The sequence below is a fragment of the Phodopus roborovskii genome, unplaced genomic scaffold (genome assembly GCF_943737965.1).
Source record: "Phodopus roborovskii unplaced genomic scaffold, PHOROB, whole genome shotgun sequence".
NCBI lineage: Eukaryota > Metazoa > Chordata > Mammalia > Rodentia > Cricetidae > Phodopus > Phodopus roborovskii.
The window spans coordinates 779,229-785,430 of record NW_026126583.1 but is presented as its reverse complement, the minus strand read 5'-3'; positions in this window follow the sequence as shown (position 1 = coordinate 785,430).

Genomic DNA, 6,202 nt, shown 5'->3' with positions numbered 1-6,202 from the left:
TGCAGGATTTTTCCCATCTCCGCGGGTGATGGCATAGCACAGTTACTTATTCTTCCTAGTTGTCATGAGGATTTTGGGGCCACCAAATGAAACAGAGGGGCAGAAGGATTTGGCCACTCAGATAAATTTGATTCTGCTTATCTTGCAGTTGATCTTGATACCAGACCAACATTAACATTAAATATAGAAGGAAAGAATTTTCAGGGAATTTTGGACACAGGAGCTGATAAAAGCATCATTGCCACCTCCTGGTGGCCTTCAAAATGGCCAATAACCCAATCAGAACATTCATTGCAGGGACTAGGCTATGAAGCCACTACTGCTATCAGCTCTAAATCCCTAAGATGGAAGGCACCAGAAGGTCAGTCAGGGTTGTTTACTCCCTATGTTCTTCCCTTGCTGGTAAATCTATGGGGAAGAGATATTTTAAAAGCTTTAGGATTAAAATTAATGAATGAATATTCCATCTCTGCACAAAATATGATGTTGGATAATGGATATATACCAGGGATAGGGATAGGAAAGCAGTATCAAGGCATTAAAGAACCTGTTCAAGTTATTTCAAAAAATGATCGTGCAGGATTGGGTTTTTCCTAGGGGCCATTGGGGAAGGGGTGCCCATACCATGGATAATTGAAGCGGCAGTATGGGTACCTCAATGGCCACTTTCACAGGAGAATTTAGAGGCCACTTATCAATTAGTAAAAGAGCAATTAGATTTGGGACATTTGGAAGGATCCAACTCTCCTTGGAATACTCCTATTTTTGTTATCAAGAAGAAATCTGGAAAATGGAGATTGCTTCATGACCTCAGAGCCATTAATGCACAAATGCAACTGTTTGGCCCAGTCCAACGGGGCCTTCCACTTTTATCAGCTTTACCTAAGCATTGGCAAGTTATTGTAATAGATATTAAGGATTGTTTTTTCTCTATTCCATTGTTTGAGCAAGATAGAGCTAGATTTGCCATTAATCATGAGGGACCAGATGAGAGGTTTCAATGGACGGTGTTGCCCCAAGGCATGGCCAATAGCCCCAGTATGTGTCAACTTTATGTACAACAAGTATTAGCACCAGTTAAGGAAAAATATATTTCTCTAAGAATTATTCATTATATGGATGATATTCTTCTTTGTGGGAATAATGAGAAAGAGCTTGAAAAGGCTTATGCAGATTTGGTAAAATGGTTGGAGAAATATGGTCTGAGCATAGCTACAGAGAAAGTACAAAGGTCAGAAGTAGGACAGTTCTTAGGGGCTGTTGTGCGACCAGAGATTATACAACCACAAAAGATGGAGATTAGAAGAGATCAACTTAAAACTTTGAATGATTTTCAAAAATTACTAGGAGATATTAATTGGCAATGGCCTTATTTAAAAATACTCACAGCAGAGTTAAAACCATTGTTTGATGTGCTTGAAGGGGATCCACAATTGACTTCATTAAGAACCCTATCTCCTGCAGCTGCGGAAGCTCTTCATAAGGTGGAGCAGGCAGTCACTGCAGCACAATTAATTAGAATCTCAGTGCAGGAGACTTTGGATCTTTGTGTGTTACAGACCGCTTTGCTGCCAACTGCCGTCTTATGGCAAAATGGTCCATTAATTTGGATACACCCTCAAGCTTCCCCAGCAAAAACTATAGAATACTATCCAACTTCTTTTGCAAAAATTGCCCTGAAGGGCTTAAAAACGGTTCTTGCCCATTTTGGGGAGTTTCCTAAGCAAATTATTACACCATATAATATGGAACAAATTCAGACCCTATGTGCTATGAGTGATGATTGGGCAATTCTTGCCTCTACCTTCTTGGGAACTTTTGATAACCATTATCCCAAACATCCTTTATTAGCATTTGCTAGAACACATCCTTTGATTTTTCCAAAAATGGTAAGTGCCACGCCTCTCCCTGATAGGGAGATAGTATATACAGATGGATCAAAAACAGGAATAGGGGCTTATGTACAGTGGCTGAGATGTTTAAGGAGATCCAAAAATGTTTATTAGCAAGTCAATATCCTGTTTTCATTACCCACATCCATGCCAATTCAGGTCTGCCTGGGCCAATGGCACAAGGGAATGATCTGGCAGATTTGGCCACTCAAGCAGCAGCTTTTGCTATTTTATATCCTATAGAAGCAGCCACTAAATTTCATTCATTATTTTATGTAAAATCAGAAACACTGCGCAAGCGTTTTTCTATTTCCAGATCATCAGCACGGGAAATAGTCTTGCAATGCAAAAATTGTTCTGAATTTCTTCCAGCACCTCATGTGGGCATTAACCCACGAGGCCTTCGGCCTCTACAAATATGGCAAATGGATGTCACTTATGTGTCATCTATTGGAAAAATGAAATATTTACATGTTTCTGTGGATACCTGCTCGGGTATTATCCATACCTCCCCACTAACAGGGGAAAGGGACTCTCATGTCATCCAGCACTGCCTCGAATCCTGGAGTGTTTGGGGCATGCCTCAAATATTGAAGACAGACAATGGACCTGCATATACTTCTGAAAAATTTAAGCATTTTTGTCAACAGATGGGTGTCAAACACCTCACTGGTCTACCTGATAATCCACAAGGGCAAGGCATTGTGGAACGCATCAATCGGACGCTCAAATCTTATCTAATAAAACAAAAAGGGAGAATAGAGGAAATGCCCTCTCTCCCACCAAAAGTTGCCATATCTTTTTCACTCCTTTCTTTAAATTTTTCAAATTTGGATTTTAATGGTCATTCAGCAGCTGATAGACATGGCCTCTTGCCTATACCTCCAAAAGAACAAGTCAAATGGAAAGATGTGCTCTCAGGTACATGGAAAGGCCCGGATCCTATCTTAATAAGATCCAGGGGAGCTATTTGTGTTTTTCCACAGGACGGTGAAAATCCAATTTGGGTACCAGAGCGATTATCTCGAAGAGTGACAACCATCCCTCAAGAAGATGCTCCTGTGGCTCCTGCGGTTGATGATACTCCTTGTGAATCCTCCGCGGATATCAGTTGAACCCAGATGGAGAATACTGTCGGTGTTTCCTAAACCCATGCCCAGTCATCATGATGCAGGAGTAACCTTTCTAAACAACTTTTTCAGCATCCTTTAGGTGAATGGGAGAATTTGGTAGCCTGATGGACCAACTCCAAACGGCCATCGTCCATGTGAATTCCACCCGTGTGGACGCCTCTCTATCAGAAGGATTGTTCTCCTGGATCTCCACCGCTTATTCCCACTTTAAGGAGAGGGCAGGTGTAATGAGGTTTGGCCTGCTGTTATGTGGTGGGGTGGTGCTCCTGGTCTGGTTGGTGTGTAAGCTACGTGCTCAAAAGACACATGACAAAGTGGTTATCGCTCAAGCCCTAGCTGCTATGGAGATAGGCTCCTTTCCCACTGTGTGGCTAAGCATGTTTAAATGGACATTAATTGTCCAATAGGACAGCCCTTGCACCCTGAGTCTTCTATGACATTGCACCAGGTTAGGGTGTCCATTTTTTACCAGAAACAGCCCTAATGCTCTGGGTTTTTTTTTTCCCATTGCACGTAGACAGGTCCTTCTTTAGTTTAGCCTACTCTAATAAATTCTTCATGCTCAGGTTGTTTGTCTTAGCACTGCACTCCGTGTTGACTCTGGCCATGAGCAGCTCTGAGAAGGGCAAGTCTGGTTGCATGTGGGTTGGTGTCCAAGGCACCACCTCCAGGGAAAAGATGCCAGACGGATATGGCACTGACTTTGCTGACTACCAGGATTCAGGGGCAATACAATGTCCATCTCATTACTGTAGATCAGACCACTACCCTTGCCTGTTGTGTTTATAAAACAAAAAAGGGTGAAATGTAGAGAGCCACCAGTGCCATTCCCAAAGATGGCATCGGTTTCCTGTCCATAAGCCAGCAAGGCACGGATGTGCGATCCACGTCATGGGGTGACCGTTACGAGCATTGCAGGCTGCAACTGTCAGTAACGGACATGACTCCTGTGAGCATATATAAGTAGAGCCCTTTTGCCTCCTCGGGGTCTTCTCTCAACTTGCTGTAATGAGCCGCGCAATAAACATAGCTGCAGAAGAATCCTGTTGTTGAGCGTTGTTCTTGCAGGCAAGGTGATAGTGCTCGACAAATAAATAGCAGTGATTTTAGAAAACTTAGTACATGGTTTTTAGAAAAAACAAGACTATGTGTCTTAGGTAATATTACAGAATATAATTTTTTTTTAAAATATATTTTTTTATAAAAAATTTTTAAAAAAATTTAGAAAATTATAATTTTTGAGAAAACAAAATTTTTTTTAGAAAAAAAACCAAGAGAGAAGAAAAACTTTTACAAAAGTAACAATCCGGGCCCCTGATCCTGCTGCTCCTGTCTCCGGTCCCCATTGAGAGCACCCTTGGAGCTCTGATACACCCCCACTCATCCCAACCTCCAGCCTACCCCCCCTACCCTGTGGCCTACCCCACCTACGGTCCTGCCACTCTGGTTGAGCACTGGGACAGAGGATGGAGCCAACAGTCCACCCTACTTCGGAAACCTCTCGGAGCAACTCCGAACAAAGGAGACCTGACTATCCACGTGGGACCACCTGTAATTTCCACCAGCTTGGTCCTTGACCCCACCTCCAGTCCTCTGCTGGAGTCCCAGGCCCCTCCCAGATATCCGCCTATCTCTGCTGGTCCACTCGGAGTTCCTGCAGCAAGATCCTTGACCCCCAAATCCGGGCCCCTGCTAAAGAACGAGGTCTCAGCTGGAGAGCGCCAGTTTTCAGTGAGATCCCACAACCCTGCAAAACCTTCTCAAGTTCAAGCTCAGACCTTGTCCTCTTCTGCCGGTCATTGGCCAGAGCTATTGGCCAGAGCTATTGGCCAGAGGACCACTGTGAGTACCTGCTGGCATCTTCTTCTGGATCCTCATCCTTGACCCCATCCCTGGATCCCTGTCTGCAGAGAAACCTCCTAGAGAGCTTGGACCACACAGAGCTACAGACATTGAATCTTTGATCCACATAAGCCCATCGGGGAAGGACCATAGAGAGAGGGAAGAGACACCACCAAAACCTTCTGGAAGAAAGTGTGGGAAGAAGGCAATACAAGAGAACACCTAACAACAGAAAGACAAACATGACACCACCAGAATCAAGGGAATCTACACCAACTAGAATGGAACACAACAACAAAGCAGAGGAATCAGAAGGGTACGACTTAAAAATCACCATCATAAAAATGATAGAGGCCCTCAAAGAAGATATGAGAAAATCCCTTAAAGAAATGAAGGAAAAAACAAACAAAAAAGGGGAAGAAATGAACAAATTCTTTAAGGAAAGTACAGAAAGCCAAGAAAAAACAATTAACCAGGTGAAGGAAACAGTTCAAGATTTGAAAACCGAAATTGAGAAAATAAAGGCAACACAAATGGAAGGAAAGCTGGAAATTGAAAAGCTGGGCAAAAAATCGGAAACCACGGACACAAGCATAACCAATAGAATTCAAGAGATGGAAGAGAGAATCTCAGGCGCAGAAGATAAACTAGAAGAAATAGATTCATCGACCAAAGAAAACCATAAATCCAACAAATCCTTAACACACAACATCCAGGAAATATGGGACACCATGAAAAGTCCAAACCTACGAATAATAGGCATAGAGGAAGGTGAGGAAGCCCAGCCCAAGGTGCTGAAAACATATTCAACAAAATCATCGAGGAAAACTTTCCAAATCTGAAGAAGGACATGCCCATGAAAGTACAAGAAGCATACCGAACCCCAAATAGGCTGGACCAAAGAAAAAAGAGCCCTCGACATATAATAATCAAAACACATAGCATACAGAATAAAGAAAGAATATTAAGAGCAGCGAAGGAAAAAGGACAGGTAACATATAAAGGCAGACCTATCAAAATTACACCTGACTTCTCCATGGAAACCCTCAAGGCCAGAAGGTCCTGGATAGATGTTCTAAAAGTATTAAGAGAACACGGATGCCAGCCTAAGCTACTATATCCAGCAAAACTCTCAGTAAATATAGATGGAGAGAACAAGGTATTCAATGACAAAACCAGATTTTCCCAATATGTATCTACAAATCCAGCCCTACAGAAAGTATTGGAAGGAAAATTCCAACCCAAAGAAGGTAACTACACCCACAAAAATGTAGGCAACAGATAATCCAACTACACCAGAAACCTAGGGTGAAACAGAACAAATATATTCACAAT